Source organism: Platalea leucorodia (genome assembly GCF_965183815.1).
Source record: "Platalea leucorodia genome assembly, chromosome: 7".
Classification (NCBI taxonomy): Eukaryota; Metazoa; Chordata; class Aves; order Pelecaniformes; family Threskiornithidae; genus Platalea; species Platalea leucorodia.
In genome coordinates this window covers 71944676-71965005 of record NC_138829.1, presented here as the reverse complement: position 1 = coordinate 71965005, position 20330 = coordinate 71944676, and the positions used below count along the sequence as shown (strand labels likewise).

The window sequence follows — 20330 nt, the reverse complement described above, 5'->3', positions numbered from 1 at the left end:
AGGCAGGGTATCGGCAAGAGCAGCAAACATCTACCGCGAATTCCTTATCCACAGCAACAGATGGGGACGGAGCAGAGCAGGCTGTCACTCACTGTCACACACGGGACTGCTCAGTGTGGGACTGTCACTCCTAGCTGGATGCTTACCAGGCTCCCGGTGCACTGCAGAGAGAGTCCCAATTAATTTTCAAAGACTGTCCATTGAAAATCTAAACCGTGATGTCTGGGGCCTTGCCCCCAGTTTGGAAAAAAGGGAGATGATAGAAGGCCTGAGACTGTAAAGCCCATAAAAAAAAAAGTAAAGCTCTCAGTGTGAGCACTCTTTGGCTTCATCCCAGGGCAGCAGATCCCAGGTGTTACATTTTGAGATGATGAAGATCTGATCTAGCAGAGGAACTGGGAAGAAAGTGGAAGGTGAGAGTGCAAACAGCCCTGAGACCACTGACCCCAGTTTTGCAACAGCAAGAACCCCTTGTGCTGCCCCTAAAACTGCTGCAAAGAGTGAAAAATTCCCAGGACCCTGAAACCTGAACCCCGGTACAAGAACCCCCAAGCTCCCAACACTGAAATCAGGAGAAGCACACGCAGGCACAAGCTTTGTGTACAAGGAGTCCAGAGCCCTTCACCCTTGGATCAAAGATCTATGGAAGCAGGAATCTTACATGGCACGTGGTCCAGCCGCTGCACATTCTTCTCTCCCATCAGGGTATTTCAGGAAAAGTGCATATCCACGGAGAGAGACATCACAAGCGAAGGAGGGAACAGCAAACTCTTCTTGCAGCCATTGAAAATCCCACTCGGCAAAGGGAAGGACGGCGTGGTGGCTGCCTGCTGACACAGCCGGCCATCACCTTCAGAGCAACTCCCTCCCTCCAAGACAGCAACCTCATTCAGCCATCGGGGCTGCCGAGAGCCACCGAGCCAGGGGTCGCGACTCCCCGCTTCCACACCCCCGGCACCCTCTGGAAGGAAGTGACATCATCCCCGTTCTGAGGAGATTGTACGTGGATTGTGGGAAGGAGGACCGGGAGCGAGAGCGGGCGATGCTGTCGGAGATGCAGAGAGATGGGAGAGAAGGAAAGCCCTCCAGCAGCAAGCGTAGCAGCGCAAACCTCCCTCCTTCTTGCTGCCGAGAAGCCGGCAGGACCGGGAGGGTTGCCGCAGCGATTCGGGATTGTCCCGGAGCCCCGGCTGTGCGCGGGAAGCCCTTCGGCTGCAGCGGCTGGCATCGGGCAACGCCGCCGGAGCGGGGCTGGGAAAGGCTGAGGGCCGCTGGTCGCTCCTCTGGCATGTACTGAATGGCCAGGGGGAGGGGAGTTGGATGGGACACAAAAGGGGCACAGAGAGGGGACCACCCTGGCCACAGAAAGGAGAGACTGTTCCAGAGGAGCAGCCTCTCCCGGGCCTTTTCAGCCGTTAATTCCTTGTGACATGCTCTGGGATAGGCGAGGACGTGGGGGAAGGGGAGCATTAGCTGTCTGTAGGGGAAGGCTTAGAGAAAAGAGCAAGGGAGAAAAGCGCTACAGCGAGACAACATTCCAGCTAAACCTAGGAGATTTAGTCTAATCCAACATCCCATCAGGTCTGACATTAGCCTCAGAAGGAGGTATGCAAGTAAATACCAGCTGAACACAGCCGCAGCTGAAGGAAAAGGGCTGTGCGTAGATCTTGCACCGCGGGAGACCACCCACACCACGCCAACACCCTGGGAGAGAATCAGCTACTCCCCAGTACCCAAATCCACGGGCTTTAAGCTCACGGCATCACGCAGGCACCCAAGGCACATTTGCACCCACACCCCACCCAGAAACTCCCTATCCCTGCATCCACAAGGGCTTGCAGACTCACACAGCATCCCCACCTCCATCACTCAAAAGCCCGCTCCTGGTCCCCACCCGACCTCCCGCAGTTCGGACTATTGCTATTCCTACCGAGCAGGAGATGGGAGGCTAAAACCACACTGAAATCGGATCCACCAGTGCCAATAGTTTCTTCTAACTTCGACAGACCACAGGCGATGCCTGCACAGAGGCGTTAGCAGGAGGAAGCCCTTCTGGCCCCACAAATTCATCACCTACTTTTCCCCTCGGCCTGAGATGGCAACCAGCTCGCAGCTTGACATGACACAGGTATGGCAAAGCAATCCCATCTGTGTTTCCTATCAGTCAGCACCCTCTTTCAGCTGGTCTCCCCAAATTCTGCCTCAACTCCAGAGTCCTACAGTATTATTCACCCAAACTCCCTCAAAATAACAACTCTCCAACGCCCAGCAACCAGACCTTCATCTTCACTGCTTACGGCTACAGAAAGCCCAAAAGAAAGGGGATTTTAGGTCTGCAGCTGGTTGCAGGAGTTACTATAGGACAAAACCCTTTGCCGTTCTGCAGAAATCCAGCAACGTGTACTGGCACGCTGATCCTCCCAGGGGCACGCTCCTGCAGCACGGGATGAAATGCCACCGTATTCCCAGGGAATGTCCCAGCCCCAACCTGCTGTCCCGCTGAGAAGCCGTAGCCCGGGACTGCCAGCTCTCACGGATCATCTGCTCGAGCTGCTTAAGAAAACCCATCTGGAAAACTGAACCGAAACAAGCTTTGTGTCACAGCGGCTCCAACAGCAGCATTTCCTTGGGGGTTCCTTTCTGCTCCTCCGCTTGCCTGTGTTATCGCAGCAGAGGCGCTTTCCCTTCCCCCTGGCAGCAGAACCGGGTCACTTTGCCCGGGTACCCAGAGATGCTCATCCTGAGGGCGCAGCCCGGCCCAGGAACCCCAAGAGAAGAGGGGCACCTCCACAGTAAGCCCTGAGAGTCACCCGAGTAGCCCAGGCAGGCACAGGACAGTGTCTGGGCATCCCCAGATTAACGCCATCCAGTTAGGTCCTCCAGAACCACCTTCTGCCTCCTACCACATAGGTTGGCAACCGCAAGTACTCCTCCACGGCACTGCACAACCTTCCTCGTCTCCTGCTAGCCAACAGCACCGTGTGCCGTCCCTTGCCAGTATATCTGCATTTCCTCTCTTTCCGAAGTTATTTATTAGAGCTATTGAAGCTCTCTGTACTTCTTGCAGGTGCCAAAGCAGTTTTATGCTGAAGTGAGCTAAAAAAGCAACAGCATTGTAAAATAACCATGTTTGTCAAATTCGGGTGACCAAAAAAATCACATTCAGCATGCTTAACCATGCAGCTCCTGACCCTTAAACAGCTGCTGGTTCATAAAATACAAACCCTTCCCCTGAAATAGCCCTTCACTAACAGAGAGGGTTCCAGCCCCATCAAGTCACCCCTACCTGAACCCCGCATCCTTCCTTTCCTCACCAGCATGTCCCAGCTGGGACATGGGCTTTCCACCGTCACCCCTGCAGCCTACAGACCCCTCCTGTTCCCATTAAGCACGCCTTTCTATAAGCACTTACTGTACTTGACGGAAATCATCAATTAGAACTTGGATCCAACTTCATCAGTCCTCATCCAGCTATTTTTAAGAGTCTTAAACGGAGCTCTTTCCGAGCTTGGTTCCTCACAATCTGGGAATTGTTCTTCCCTTGCAGGGAGAAGGGGGGATGTGGTTACATCCATACAAAATGTCCTGAAGCTGGCGAGGAGGCATTTGCTTGCCTATGGCTGCACACATACAAGCCCACCGCTTGCAGGACCCAGCGTGCAGTGGGAACTAGACGGCAAGGTCTGTTGCTGTCTCCCCAGTTTACCCATAATAACCATTAGCAAGAAACAGCAGAAATAAGCGGTAGGACAGATGAAAAAATATCCAAACCTCTGAAAAGCACCCTTCCAGGGTGGGAATAGCTCAGAGCATCTTATAAGAGGGAGGAATATCTACCCGACACACACAGTGTGGAACAGAGGCTCGTAATATAAGGTGGGGATAAATTACACGGCACCGAAGGAAGGTGAGCCCTTCCAAGACAGAGCTGGCTTTTACAAGCGGCAGAAGATATCTATTGTGAGCGATGCCTGCAGGAATTGCAGGGAAAGCTCCTTCCCTGGGGGCAGAAGGTTGTGAGGATAGTTCTAGCATGATAGAATATGATCAAGGGAACAGATCTGTACCTTAAAGAATATTGTATGTATTAATGTAACATCTAAGAGAGCCGTATTTACAATCAAGCCACAGACTGCTCAGCACAGGCAGGGAACGCTGGCAAAAATCAACGGGGTCTTTAATTTTGGACTATCAATTTCCCACCTGCTTTTAAGATTCTCCCATTTTCCAAGGAGAAGGAAATAAAATGAGTCGGTGCCAGAGCCATGAGAGTAAGCCGTCGGGTTTGAGAAAGGAGAGGTTGAAAAAGCCTCTTGTGGCTTGGCACATTTCAGATGCAGCTCCCCCAGGATAAGGCCACACCACAATCATCTCACTACAATGTCATCGTTACAGAACTAATATGATTAGGTTAGATCAGGAATTACAATACTGCCCATTGACACAAATACCCAAAATACATCTCGGGGTGTAAACTGACCTTCAAAACCCAGGCGACAAGAACTTACCTGTACGTCCCACCAGCTTAAATCAAACGCTGCCACAAATACACCCTTGGAAGCGCAATGGTGATGGTCACGAGAATATATCAGTGGTAACAGGAGCAGACTGGCCAGTTGGCCCAACACTGGCCTGTCTCCATCTCAGCTCATTCCTCCCTAATACTTCTTCCCAAATCCCCTTTGCCTCAGGCAGCATAAACATATCAAGATGTTTTCTAAGCGCATGTGCTCCTTGCTTAAACCCATCCCCTTTGTCTCTCACTCCAAACACCTCTTGCCTTGGGTAGAAATAGCTCTCACGAGTCCCGCACTATCAAACACAGACATCTCCTACCCATAACCTCCCTGAACCTCACAGCCTTACAATTTATACCCTTGAATTTGAAAAGCCTCTTATCAGTTTTTCTTAAACGATCCCTTTTCTCTCATGAAGAAAAAAAAAAATCAGCTCTCAAAACCTCACTACTAACGCAGAAGATTTAGTATCACATTTGCTATTCGCTCCAAACTGGTTATTTCCCCGTAGAACACTGCTGTGCACAACGCACCGCCGAGGGTCAACGCCGACGTTATCACCTGCTCTCGAGCAATAGCATCGATAATCCCAGGTAGTCTAAGCCATTAACTGACATGTCAAAATTCACCAGTATTTTTAAAAAGAGATGCTACCATTAAAATAGTTAAGTTATATTTTTGGGGGTCTGCACACAAAGGATTCAAGTTTTCAAATGTTTTTCTGCAACTGCAAGGATTAGTACTTTTCCTCTAACAACAACACCAGAGAAAGTGATTGTTTAAGAGAAAAAACAACAAATACTGCAAGTTGGCAACATCCCTTTGCCTCCATTCAGTGGAGTCCCACACAAACATGCAATATGCAAGGGGAAACCAGATCAAATTCCCCACCTGTAGCCCGTGACAGTGGCTCATTCGCTTTTGGAAGGCTGGCTAGCCACACCGCTGCTGCCTTCAGGAAAAAAGCCATTCTTTGCAAAGTTGAATACATTTTTGGGATGATGATTTTTTTATTATAGAGACACCAGAACAACCAGTGTATCTGCTTGGCATGTACTTGTCCACAGTGGTGGTGTTTTCAGGAAAAAAGTATTATAGTGCAAATCTCATTGGTTTTATAGTGCAAGAGGGTGCAAAGGTCCTCAGCAGAGTTAAATGATACCAAACCACTACTATTCACAGCACTCATTCACAACTTTACAACCTACTTTAAAAGTAGGATAAGGGACCCACGGAATTAAAGAGAAAAATTCTCTGCTTTGGAATACACCTCCTTTAATCAGCTGGGACCAGTTCAGAGCTCGTTCCCAGGGACCGCAGGCCTACAAACCAGTGACACTGTACGCCACAACGGTTCCCTCAAGGAAGATATCCCGACACCCCCGACACCTCCGCACCACCCTGTTTCATGATATACAGGCTGAACACCGCTGTCCTGGCAGCGCGCTCAGCACCCCTCAGGAGCAGAGTACGCGTTTCCAGCAAGCGCGCTTCATAGGTGATTTGCCGAGGGTGCCGCCTGCCTTAGCCGCGGTTAGTAAGATGTGTGTGTAAATAGGAAAAACCCAAACGAGCAGGATCTGAAGTTTCCCCTCCCCTTTTTTTCCAGCTGGGATACCCCGCAGGCCAGGATTTGTCCATGGGCAAAAAGGAAGACATTTGTAAGGATCAGCAGAGTCTTCCTCTTAAAAGCACTTTTATTTTAGCACGTAAGAGTGATCGCCGTGAGACATTTCAACCGCCCAAATTAAAAGAATAATGCTCAGAGAGGTGAAAGGAACCTCACCCTACAACGCCAAGATTACTAGTACTTTTCTCCCTGACCTCTGTAGGAGCACAATTGAACTCCAAGCTTCACACTTGTCAGACTACAGAAAATTAAAAGTCTTCCTGAATAACTGGCCAAGAAACAGAAGCTGACAAATAAGCTTACCTTAAAATGAGCCACTTTATTGAAAACCTAGGAGTGGAGAAGGAGCACAATCCAAGTCTGCTGACACTAATTTAGTTAAAAACAACACCCAATCGTTGTATCAATGCCGACATATCTGCAACCACCTACATTTTGTGCTAGCGAAGCCCACAATCTGAGCTTTCTGACGATTCCAAGCTTGAGCAAAAATAATGTCCAAGTTGCTAGGGGGAAAAAATGTATTAAAAAGTGAAACTAATTCTGTATTTCAATAGAACTTACTGTTCTACAGGGTAATAAAATCTGCTAATGTTTAACAGTCAGCAACCAGTGACAAGAAGAGCTTGGCTTGAATGGGGCAGGGAAAGGATGTGGAAAGATAACAATTGGAGGAGTTGGCCTAAGTCTGTAGATACAGCAAGCACCTCATTTTCAAAAATGCTGAGCAGCTCAGCACCTCAAATCTGACCGGCATCCACAGGCAACGCAAACAACCCTGGTCAACCCACGCTCACAGATGTGGTACAAGAGTTCCTTTTTCCTGGACACAATTATTGGGGATCAAAGTTCCTTGGTTTTGTTGTAATATCCCACGGGTATATTCAAAATTTGTTAATTCATGGTTGTAAACCACACAACCATTAATTTGTCTATAGTAAAAATAACGAGGGCTGGATTAAGTCAGCCGGGGCAGAACGAAGCAGTAGATGGTACTTACGAAAGGAGCATTTCAGATGTAGCTGACGGGTGCCAATCTGACAGCCTCATTTCTTTAGGCAAGCTATTTTTCACTACAATACTGGCAAATTCAAATCTGTTTTACTCCACCCTGGAATGCTTATCAGATCAGCCACCTTAAAAAAAATAGGAGAAAAAAATCAGGAGGAGCATATTTAAAGGTGAAAAGAAATATATTCAGCAACATATCCCTGCTACAGCTGACCGTGAAGTGACCTGCCTTTAGGAAGAGACAGGACAACCCCAGCCATGCCAAAAAGTAATTGCCTCTCTACGATCCCACAGGCAGGCTCCCTGGCTTCCTAGTTTACACTAGTGGGCAAACAGTTTTCCCAATAACTTGACTCATTGCTTCAGGAATTCCCTAGAGGATGAGTCACATACAGGGAAAGCCACCAGTCATTCTACGGGAGCTAAACGGACCACCGCTGCCAATACGAGAAGAGTGAAAGAAGTGGGAGAACAGGAGATCAGTGCCAAACTCGGGAAAACTGTGCGGTCAACACCACTCCTTGGCAGTCCTTCCCTGCTCCCCTCCCCAAAAAGCGTGCCGGCGAGCAGAAGCACACCCGTTCAAGCAGCAGAGAGGCAGCACCAGGCTCCCGAGCGAAGGGAATCGCTGCGGAGCCGTTCCCTCTGCGTGCAATTGCCAGGACAGGAGGAGGAAACGCTGGCTCTGCTCGCATCCAAGGACCGCTCGGTGCGGGAAGGGAAGGCATCTCTGGAAGGGAAAGATGCTAAGGAATTAAAACCAGTGCCTCTTCTCCCTTCCCCTTAGCACTGAGGGGGACAGAAGCAGGAGTAACAGGGGCACATGCAAAATTTCAGGGCCTCTAGCATCTTACTCCACATTGCAACCCCCCGTTCACCCAGGTTCACAGATCGCGCTTCTTTTTCTGCTTCACAATCCATTACAACTTATCCTGCGGTTTTTCCTTTCCTCGTTACAACTTATCCTGCGGTTTTTCCTTTCCTCACACCCCGTTACTAAGCGGTTGGGCAGTTATTTGCCCAGTTGCAAGTTGAAAATGCCGAGAATCGCTGCCATGAGGCAAGCTCCTTGCTAAAGTAAACCCTAATGCACCTTTTCTTCATACCATTTGTAATCATTAAATGTGGACACTATGCGAAACTGCCAGGCCCAACTATGTTGGAAATTGGCTCCAAACAGTCTAAACCTTACTTGGACGCAATCCAGTCTCATTTTACTGGTGTTGCCTGTTTATTTCAGTGATTTCCCTCAATCGCGCCCCGATCATGGGACCCTGGGCTGACAGCTCTGTTTCTAATCAAACATCTGGCCCCTACGCTGTATCTCTGGTCTCCGACTTTCACATCTGCACTAAAACGCATCTGTTGATCTTGTCGGACAGCTTGTGCCTCCACTTGGGTTCAGATCACTGCTTTTGCTTCATATTCTTTACTTTGGGCAAGGACATGCCCGTATCTTACATTCCCAGAAATCAAACTGAAAAGATTGGGTCATCGAGGTCGTACGTCCCAAAGTCCACACAGATCCTGGCATGTCCTTAAACCACCCAGGAGGAGATCTGACTTTAAGAGCTCTCTCTAGGTTATTGTAAGTGACTCAATTAAGCTCTCCCTGTTTTTCCATGTCATTCACCACTAAGGATTGCTTCTGATAACTCGCAACAACTTACCCTTTGCTAAATGTTCTCCCGTTACATCTCTGCTCCCACAAACAGCCCCACGAATGCAGCTAACCTATTTCACAACTATTTTTTAACAGGTCACTCCAAAACCATGAAGACCTGGAAGTTCACCTCTCCTACCAGTCTCCCCCCGATCCCTGATCCGTTTTCTTCCAGTGTTCAAATGAAACTCCCAGCAGACAGACACCAACACGCTATTCGAGGGGCCCACCTCATTCTGCAGCCGTTCAAGCGCTGCCATTTCCCTGAAAACATCGTGTCTGTATTTCATTGCCAACGCACGTGCCTGCCTTCTCCCCTTACTCCCCAAACCTTCCCAGGTTCCCACTTCCCAATAGCTTATTCCTCCTGAGAGCATCAGCCTTGCACCTTCGGAAGCAGAATCTCTTCTATTTCTTGCCCACGACTCTGGATTTCTTAGAGCCTTCGCTGAAAATTAATCAAACATCGGGATAAACTGCAAGCAGACGTACCAGTTATTCTTGCAAACACATTTAATAAAACAGAACCTAAAGCAATATTCACAGCATCCTATTTAGGAACCTAACTGTATATTGCCACCATTCCCCCTCCGCAGGATAACTCTGACTTCACAGAAGTAACCTCAAAAGAAAACCCCTGAATCCATTTTTTTCCAACAAGATCTTGTGAAGTCTAATAACCTCCTAACATCCAGAGGAGCGCCGCTTTCCAGAGGAGGGCTTCTCTCGGCACGAATCCAGGCTGCGTGCCCGTATCGCGGAGCACATCCACTTTCGCTCGGATGTTTACCCCGGGGCATTAACGAAGCCAAGATCAAACACCAAAGGAACGAGCTCTGCCTGGTGAAGGGCGTATCTGTGTCGCACAGGCGAAGGGAGGCATTTTTACCAACGCAAGCGTCAGCACAGCAGTGACAACCTCTAATGTACACCCCACATAGCGTAAACACCACCTATTTGCTAAAAATCCTATCGCAGAGAATTGTGAATTTCAGCTTGGAATTTTCCTTGCTTTGGATAACATCACTTACATATATACACTGGAAGAGGCCTTACAGCATGTGACAACAGAGCATTGCCACCATCTGTCACAGAAACACAGATATTAACCATCTGGATCTGTACACTGACCCTCCGCTGTTCTCAATCCATCACTTTGGGCACTCAAAAGGAAGCTTTTCAGATTTTAAAGGAAACAGGCTTTCAAGGTAAACGACAGCAGAACAGCTTTGTATTGACTAACATGCTTTTCTCATCCTAGATCAGCCCAAATTAGTACAGATTAGAATCTTAAAAAGATTTTCCTATTGCTCCTAATCTCAAAGTGAACATTTAAAGCCTAACTCTGCATTTTCAGATGCCGGCTTCTGCTGCTGCAACAACTTCAGAAGAAATGCGGTTCTGTCCCTCCCATCTCGTGGCTTCCACCTCAGTGCACGAGAACAGCCCTTGAAATAAAACAAATGATCAGGCTAAGTATTCCCAGAAGAGAAGAAAAAAAAAAAAAACCTTTCCTTATTCCTGCCTGGAGAACACAGCCTTCTAAAGAAAGCTGCAGCTCTGACCCGGCTCATGTAAAGCTTGCTAATTACAGTGAAAAATCTGAAGAAAGCAAGAGCAGGAGGGAGGGAGAGCTAGACTCCAGCTCTCTGGCTCACACAAATGACAGCTTGAGCAAACTTTTCCTGCCTCAGTGGTTGCTGCTATAAATAAAACCCTCCAGGGCCCAGTGCTGCCAGGAGCCCAAATCCCAGTCACCTCACGGAGACCCTGCTGCTGCTCTGTGGGCACGCAAGCTTCGAGAGCGGCCTCCTTCCACGGTTAGGGACACACCACCCTGCTCCCCTCTCCTCCGTAGTCCCAGACCTGCTGGTAACGGCACCGTCCTCTGCTCGGAGCTGTGCTCACACACACGCACATGCACACCGCTTTCTGAAAGCCTCCCTTGTCTCTTCACCCAATCCTTTACATTTTATACATCTTTTCTCTCCTCTGGCAACCCACTCCCCCATTATTCTGTCATTCTCTTACTCCCTTTTCTTCTGCAGTCTCCGCATTTTCTGTGGCTTCCCTTGATTGCATTGCTTTGCAGCCCTCCATCTCTTTCTCCACATTTTTGTTGCTAAGATGCCCTGGAGTATCTTGAGACAAGCAGAGCTCCTCCTCCCAGCTGCTGACAGCTGTTCTCTAGCCCAAAAGGCTTATCCATTAGGAACCCAGAGGATATTACTGCGGAAGAGTGCAGCGTGCCTGCCAGAAGTAAAATCGCCAACTATTCAGTGCATGCAGCTCCAACTCCCTCCTGGTTTAGGAAATTAAGTCCCAAATTTGGACCCAGTGGAAATCAAATCCAGGCAGTTCCCCTGTGACTTAGCAGTTTGCTCTCCCTCGAGCCACCTTCTCCAGCTGGTGCTTCAGATAACGCTGCCGTAACCACACACGTGCGGCACCGCTGCAAAAGGAACAAGAAAGCAACAGCAGGGCAGGCCCCACACCTCTGCAGGCCACCGACCGCTGGGGCCCGCAGACCAAATGCTTCCTCCTCCTCCTAGAAATTCTCACCTGTCCGGTGCTTCCCTAAGGACACTGCAAGATAAAAGTGAAATCCTAGGCTGAATCCTGCCAAGCTGAAGTAGCTAGACTCTTCCTGAATCTCAGGTTTGGATGTGTGTGATAGAAGGCAGGAATCCTATTTTCATTTTGCTTATGTAAGCAAGGATGAATCAAGCCCAGGTTTCTCTGATCTTGTGTCATATTTAAGCCTTATCTATATCTTTCCACACCCCAGAGCTAAAAAGCCCTTCTCTTCAGACAGAGCCTCCATTAGCTACGCTTCCAAACCCCAGCACACACATCCCTCCTCCGCACCGCCCACGCACAGCACCCCCTGCACACACACGCGGCACATCATCTGCACGCGTAGCTCATCCACAAAACCTCCGGGCCCTCGGCGGCTGTGCCTCGCACAGCACCGGCGCCCCAAGCCACCCCTCGCTACCAAGCATCCCTTCCCACTGCCCCCCAGGGAGAGCCAGAGGATGAGCAGAGAATTTGGGTTCTAGCTCCGTAATTATTCATTAGACAACTCAATTTTAGAAGATCTCCTACTGAAGTTCCACAGTCCTCTAGTTTTCCAGCTATGAGTGCAAATGCTCTTACACACATTTACTCAAACTTTTCCCCTGTTCTGTTACAGAGCTTACATACAGCTTACTTCTGCCTATTTTTTGCTCTGTGGGTTCATCGCTATAGACCCTGGGGTTCAAACAGTGAATTCCCATCTCATCTTCTGCTCCCCAGATGTCTGACAAACCCAGTCCTACAGGGAGCACGGCCAGGCGTTCCTGTCTTCAGCCAGGGTACCACGCATCTCCTTCTCATAGCACACCCAAGCTTTCATACTTATCTCCTAAATTAGCACTCCCTCATTTTTTTCAGGTGTCTCCTTGATATACTGACCTTACCAATTTACAGCTCTTCCAAAATCCCAGTTGCAGGATACTTCCCAGCGGATTTTCCTTGGGCCTCTAACAGGAACATCACATAACAAGCTATGCACCGCTCATTTCATTACTCTGGCTCCAGAAGAAGGTTACACGAAGGGGCTGTATGAAGCAGACTGTATGCTCCTTCGTACAAATGCACGCAGGGCATAGCTGGTAACTAATTGTATAAGATCTCAATGTAAGCAAAGTGTTTCTAGCCTGTCCCAAGGGTTGCCTCGATATTTTCATGAAGACACATGTATTTTTCTCCTTGTTGCCACCATCCTCCTTGTTTCCATGTACTCCTCGCTTTCTCTCGTTAGCAGCTGCTGGGGAAGTCTCTAAGCACGTGTTGATAGGAGCTAGAAAAGCCTGGCACTGCAGGGACAGCATCGCTACCCTCTTGGCCATCCAGCTCTACCTAGAACCAGTTTAGCAAAGATGGACAAAAGTGAGGTGAAAGGAGGCGAGGCAGAAGCAGACTGCCCACGCGACAAGAGCTGCAGCAGCAGAAATAGCCTGGAAAAGCATTCCTTGGCTTCAAGCAGCTGTACAGACGTGAACTGAAAAGCACAGATTGCAACTGTCTGCTTCTGTGGCTAACAACTGGTGATACTGAAAGAAAATCAGGAGCCATTCTTCCCCAAGCTAACGGAGTGCAGGGAACGTGAGCTAGCCATGCACGGGAAACCACCAGCTCCGGTGTTGCAGGCTGCTAGGACTTCGGTAGGAGGTACAAAAAAAAGCAGCAGGAGACTATTCAGAACATAAATCAAAACCGTGGTTACTAAAATAGAGAGGAGAATCATGAAAATAAGATGAAAGGGGTCAGAGATCACAAAAGAGGGACTGGGAAAGGAGCTGGGTATCTTCTCCCTGCCAAAGAGAGGTGGGCAAAATTTACGTATGAGCTCTGTCTACATGACACCAGTTTGGTGCCAGTGAACTGCAACAGAGGAAGAAACAAGACCAACCATCTCACCCGTAAGCACGTAACACAGAAGAGATCTGCCAGACAAACCAGCCCAGCCACACAGCTCGCCTGGCACCAGCTACAGACCCTCCGGAAAGAAAAAAAAAAAGCATCCTATTTTCAAAGTTGACTCAGTTGTGTTATTCTCTTTGCAAAAGAGGGTGGACTGGCATAATGTGCTCCTCCTAAAACTAAAATTGAACAAGAAAAATGTCATCTTTCCTGAAGAAAATCAGCAGGGTCATCCTCAGAGCTGTACACAGCCTTGTTATCTGCTCCCAGGTACAAACACAAGAGCTGTGAGGATAAATGCTCTGGGACCTGGCTGCTGTACGTCCTGGACAAAAGCCAGGCAGGCCCAGTTCAAGTCTCTCTCTATATTAAAATAACTTCTACTGGAAAATTAAGACATCGGTAACTTAGCAGTTTTTTGTAGAACAAAGGAAAGCAATTTCACTTTTCCATCAATGAGAAAGATAAGGAACAGGAGTTGACCCCAAATCTTGTCCAGAGAACTTACTAATAGAGGCAGGCTCATACTCAGAAAACAGAAGGGATCACTACTCCAACAGCTGTTTAGAAAAGGATGTATTTTTAAATTGATTTCTATAAGAGAAGCCACCTTTCCTCTAGTCTAGCAGATAAGAATTTCAAATGCTAAATGAGTTCACACTTGAACTGTCATGGTTTAACCCCAGCCAGCAAACTCAGCCTCACCCAGCCGCTCCCTCACTCCCCCTGATGGGATGGGGGAGAGACTCGGAAGGGTAAAAGTGAGAAAAGTCATGGGTTGAGACAAAGACAGTGTAATAAGTAAAGCAAAAGCCACACGCACACAAGTAAAGCAAAACAAGGAATTCATCCACTGCTTCCCATCGGCAGGGAGGTGTTCAGGCATCGCCAGGAAAGCAGGGCTCCATCACGCCTAATGGTGACTTGGGAAGACAAACGCCATCGCTCCAAACATCCCCCCCTTCCCTCCTCCTTCCCCCAGCTTTATATGATGAACGTGACATCGTATGGTATGGAATAGCCCTGTGGTCAGTTGGGGTCAGCTGTCCCAGCCGCGTCCCCTCCCAACATCTCGTGCACCCCCAGCCTCATCACGGGGAATGAAAGGCCTGGACTGTGTGTAAGCCCTGCTCAGCAATAACGAAACATCCCTGTATTAGCAACACTGTTTCCAGCACAGATCCAGACCATAGCTCCATACTAGCTACTATGAAGAAAATTAACTCTACCCCAGCCAAAACCAGCACCAAACAGGATTATTAAAAAAAGCTGTTTATTCAGATATACTCCAGCACAAGCAACTGGCTCTGAGCTGACGCAGTTTTAGGCTATCAGAAGAAAAAGTACTTTTTCCTCTTATGCTGTAGGCAATGCATCATTATCCCTGCAATTAAATTTAGTGCCCTTGTGGCAATGCCTTCTGCAGGATTTATCTAGGTGTGGACTTTTTTCCTTTTCCTTTAATTATATTACAATTAACCACAAAGTGTCCATACATTTAGAGCTTTTCAATTGGGCTTCAGAAGTAAATGCCTGAAAACAGTCCTTGGTGAGAATGTTATCATAATCTTGGAAGAGAGCACAAGCACAAGATCTGGGGTTTGGTAACCAATTCATTTATTCTTGTTGCCAGTGAACTTTCAAAGCTTGCAAAAAAAAAATCTTTATTTCATCTTTTTCAGTTCTAGAACTTGATTCAGATCCTCATCCTCAATTAGAGCTCAAAGGCCTCTGAGCAATATTATATTGCAATTAACCCAGCTGATTAACGTATAACCCAGCACCGAAGCATCGGGCATAAGCCTAGCCCAGGTCTGAGCTCTTCTGCATCATAACCCTGCATTACTTTCTTTCCTCAATTTCTTCACTCAGTCACTTAAATTCTGAACACAGGCACAAACATTCAAGCTGAGATTTCCTACAGTTCTTTTCTGGGCAACGTGGAAAGTGTTCCCAGCCCTTTTCAAAAGGAATTATAGGAATTATGCCTGCATTCTTGCAGAAATGTTTTATTCGACTTAAACTCTGCATGGACCTCGCAGACCACCAAGCATAGCCCAGAAGACTAGCAAACTTATCTTCAAATCGCAGTCTGAGATCTTCTGCGCACACAGCAGTTTGCAAGGAAAAAAGCTACAGAAGAGTCTTGTCAGATGGCTCCAATTCTTTTCCAAAAGATGACTGTAATCAGTCTTTTTGAGAAGGGGACCTCCTGAGGACTCAATAACAGAGCACAACAACTGCATTTAGATGCCAGGTAGCTTCTCGCATACCTTCATGGCATTTTGCTGTCTTTTGCACACTCCACAGGCAACACGCTTTCTCCAATGAAAAAAAAAAATAATCTATGCCTCTAACATCTGACATTCAAATTCTGGTGACCTCAAGAATCCACGCTTGGTCAAGCCCTCGCCGCTCTCCAGCCTTTCCCCCAGGCAGCTGTCCATCAGGCACAGGTCAGTTTTCCGCATTCCTTCCTCAAAATCTGTAGCACTGGGGGAACATGTCCAGAGGTGCATTACAAAAGGGCGCCCGATGAAAATACTGCAGTATTTTCACTGTGTGGGGAATTCATTATTCGAACCAGTTAGTGATTAAGTCACTGTTGGAAGCACGATAATGAAGAACTCTTATTTATACACATTAGCGTCGCCATTATTCACATGAACAACTAATCTTTTTGTATATCTTAGGATGCACAGCATCCAATATATCATGTGGCAGAAAGCTGCACAGATAATTTATGATTTTATTTTCATTGCAAAGAAGAAAACAGCAGAGCAGAAAGACCCAGAAAGCGTAGTCTGCTACAGCATCCAGTTTTGAGCAATGACTTGCCCAGCGCATGATGAATTCAAGCATTCTTTAAACTGGAAAAAATGAACATCCACAGGCTTCTTCCTTCCTCCGCTGTGCTCCGCAGCCCCAGCTAGGATCAGTGTCCAGCAGAAGAGCAGGCACTAGCATACCATATCCTACTTCAATTGCACAAATGATACCAATCGGCCGAAACGAGCACTCTGGAGTGAGGCAATAAGAATACTGGCAGAACACCACTATGAATAATTCACCATCACTTCACTGATCTCTCCTGGCACCGCGGAAACTTTAAAGGTGTGCCAGCTGCCAGGCTGAAGTTAATCTGGAAAAGGAAAAAAGTATACAAAGGACCCAAGAATGACCCCACTCCATTTCCACCAGTAAGTTTTAAATTGCAACACCAGCAGCCTACACACGCCTTCTTCCCTCTCTCCCTCCTCCTCTCCCTGTGCTGCACCCTAATAAGCCAGGGAGGAGACAAAACGCAGCAAAATGCAAAAATTATGCGTTTCCAGCAGTGATAGGCTGTACATGAAAGACGCAGGGGAGGGGCAGAGAGACAATCTGGTCTCTGAAATGTGTTAGGTTATGGGATAAAAAGCTCATCTACACACACAGGAGCAGAGAGGCACGATGGCAAGTGGGGGAACCCAAATGACACCTTCACCCGGCTTCTCCCAGGCCCATCACAGGAGCCATCACCCCAGCAAAGGCTCACCTCCAGGAGCGCAGCGGCACTACAGCAGGCAGGAGAACCCCATTAACCTAGACAGAGAGCAGAGCCCTTGCCCTAGCTCCTCTCCAGGCTGTCACAGGAGATATAAATATACACATATATATACATACATTCATGTATGTGTTGTGTATGTACATGTGGGCCCACTAGGACTTACATGCTCAGCCTCAGTTTTGGCTGGATCTGGGCCACGCCGAAGCAGCCTCGCCTCCATCTGGCTACCAGAACTGGCAACCCCTAACAAACCATCCAACAACTTACTTTCTGACCCAGTCAGTTGGAAAAAGATTTAGAAAGCAAAAGCATTACCAGGATGGGAGTCAAAGAATCCAGAAGTAAACATCAAATAGGAGACTGGGGGGGGGGAAGAAGCTGAAGACACCGAACCAGTACAGCAGAGCCTGCCGCTTTAACGCCCGGCCCGCAGCTGCCAGCAAGCGGGCATCGCGTTCCTGCTCCGGGCTGCCAGCACGGGCTGCGGTGACCTTTGCGCCATCCATCTCTGGAGAACACAAGAGCCACGCACCAGAAGCGCACAATTAATATTCAGTTTTTCTTCAAGTGCCTACAGCTTTTCGATGTACCCACTTTAGGGAAATAAGAGAAAACTGTGTTTTTTGCAGTCAAAAACAGAAACTCAAGAAAACCCCACATTTTAGGGTGGGCTTTCTCCCCTCCACGAGGAAGCTGAAATCATGGTCTCTAAATAGTCCCAAGCATTCAGTAAGCACTGTCAGTATAAAGGCTACAAAGGCGGCAGAGCTATTCTTAACTGAAGCACTTAAACTTTTCTGCACGCCTAAGTGATCTTAATTCAAATTGCCTTTTACAACATTGGTAACACAGAAAATGTAAGGGTTATGAAGAAACAATATTATTTGTGCTAAGCACAGTGGAGCGAAGTTTTTAAGTACCAAGCAGGTATCATATTTAACAGCCAGCTACCAGCTAATTGACACCCCATAGTTCAGGAGGTAGTGAAGACTTGATAGCTATTCCCCTTATAATAAAATAAGAGATGGTAACCAACAGGCAGGAGTCCCCAGCTGTGCTGACCGCAACCCAGTGGCAGAAGTGGCCCTGGAAGCTCCCAAAGGGAAAAAAAAAGCTCTCCTGAGCACAACCGCTTCAGTCACGGCCCCAACGCCTCTTTTTATCACTGCACCAGCCACCAGGACTCACCGCGGCGCCGACAAAGCATCCCCGCGCAGCCTCAAACACCACACCTACTGCTCATATAATCATCAGATGTGGGCCACAGTCCTCGTTTTGCTCACTGGCCATATTGTGTTGACTTTGTAACAGCCAAAGAACCAGGATGTGCAGCTAAAAAATTATGTCTATATAAGAAAAAGTTCCCTTGAACGTTCCAAGAGCTAAGTGCAAAATGATGGGGTTTACTCACCTGACAAGGTCCATTTTAAGACCAAAACCTCTTCTTTTCCCAAGGCTTTAGCTACTGGGACAAACTGGCAAAGCCACTAGATTTCTTCTCTTTTTAAAAAAAAGAAAAAGCTGTTGCTGGTGACCAGGAATTGCGCCCATCCGCAAGCCAGCAAGGCACCACCCCTCGGCAGGTGCCTGCTTTCCACTGAATTTAGCTGGAAACAAGACGCTTATTGTTAGAAACCTAAACCTCTTCATTAATCACGCTCCTTTCTTTTCGCCATTTCCTTTTCAATTCTCAGACAGAGCAACCTAACTTTGGGACTGCGGTTCCTCTTAGGTCCCGTAATACAGCTGTTTTCCTTGATACACCGTGACTCTTATAGCACCCAACCTTTCTGAATAGGGAGAAGCTACTTACAGCATGTCGGCGGATCTCCCTGGGAAGAGAGGCGTGCTAGACGGGATGGACAAAGTCCAGCACTTGCTAGGAACTGTTTTAACAACAGGCTGCAGCTGAGGGCAGTGGAAACAAAACCACGTGTCTCTGCCCTGAACATCTTATCTACTTTAAATGGGGTGGTAAGAGTGGATTTAGAAACAGTTTAGTCTGGAGCATTCATTCAGACTGGGTTATAACCCTGCTCCACAAGCACCACGGCTCTCTGGAAGGGAGCTGTGTTTGCATTCTCATCCAGCAGACACGGGCGGTCTTTTTGCTGCCCCTCTCCATACAAAAAGAGCAGTGAACTGCTGAGTCGGTAAAACAGCAGCAGGGTGGACTCCTGCATCTTCTTGTCCAACTTGTAATTAACTCTGTGGCCATGGAGCAGCCTTAAAGACACTGCACAAAATCCTGTCTCCACTTCAGCAGAAGAAAACTTGCAGTCAGGAGGCAGTTGGGGAGAGAATGAATATTAGTTTCCCACTCAAATCAGAAATTAAATCCTTTTCCCACCTTTCTTGACAAATCCCCTTATAGTTGAGAATTCAAGCCCTTGCATCTCCTATCTGTTCCCATAGGAACGTAAAAGCCACAACTGCTTCCAACCTCATCTTCTTTTCCAATAGCAGAAATATCTGATGAAGTCTTGGTAGCCCTGCTCCTCTGCAGCAAGAGCACTATGCATATTTGAAGAAGAGATAAAGATAACACTTATCTCTTCTGCTCCTGCTCCCTACAAAAAGGGAGCAGCAGCCACACAGTCCTGAGGGCCACCGAGTCTTGGATAATCCTATTTTCCTCCCTTTTCCTCTCTCCTCATTGGCACCCCTCACTTTTTCTCTTCAAAAATCTAGAGTTTGAACAAAAACTCCATTATGAAATGCAAACTCCGGGAAAACTCCTTCACAGAGGCAGCAGGCAGGTGCAAGGCAGTTCAGCGAACACCAGCATATTCACCTGAAGGACAAGGAAACAAATGGGCACATCTTCTGGAAACAGGATCTCCTGCTTCTCCAGGCTTGGCATCCAGGAGTTCCAGTATCCCACCCCCCGGCACTGCACCTCCTCCACAGCGAGAAGCTTGCACCTCCAGATGCAAAGGCAGAAGACCAACCGGCAGTTCATACTGCCAACACACAAGCTGCAAGCCCAGACATACTGGAATTAGGAAAGTAGCCCAGTAGAGAAGAGGAAGAGAAAAGGGGGTTCACTGACACCCCACCCAAAAAACTTCCTCAAATTTAACATAAGTGAAGCATATTACTGAAATGGTGCCTGCTGAAAGAACTGAAAATTCAACTTACTCTTTCTTCAGAAGCATTTAGCCCTCGTGGTCTAGACCAGCGGCTCAAGAGCTGTATTTTCACATGCCAGTCAAGAGGGAGTGTTTTGGCATAACACCAGGTACCTTACAGTTGAATGGTTTGCAAAACAAATCTATGTTAACATTGAGATTTTCAAGTCATCAATCAGGTAATTTAAAGTGAAAAGGTTCCCGATTGCTTTAACCACTCCCTTTCGTGCTTTTGCACTCAAAAGGATTTCATTTCACAGCCACGATATACGGGGCAGTGACACCAAACGCACAAGACCTGCAGCTACGGCAACAGGACCCCATGCCATGTCTTCCCTTTCAGTTTAACTACGTTATT

At 47.7% G+C, this 20330-nt stretch overlaps 1 protein-coding gene across 8 annotated transcripts in view; it reads right to left on the bottom strand.

Annotated features, from left to right (window-relative positions):
• The window catches only part of DAGLA (diacylglycerol lipase alpha), an 82573-nt gene that overhangs the window by 44651 nt on the left and 17592 nt on the right, over positions 1-20330 (bottom strand). For 2 of the 8 annotated variants that reach the window (XM_082318566.1, XM_082318565.1), the window contains exon 2: positions 662-827. The exons of 5 other annotated variants lie outside the window; for them this stretch is intronic. The gene's annotated coding sequence lies outside the window, so the exon portion shown is untranslated. Of the gene's footprint in view, positions 1-661; positions 828-7147; positions 7284-20330 lie in introns of all 8 variants that reach the window. One more of the 8 variants, XM_082318567.1, reaches the window with a different exon arrangement.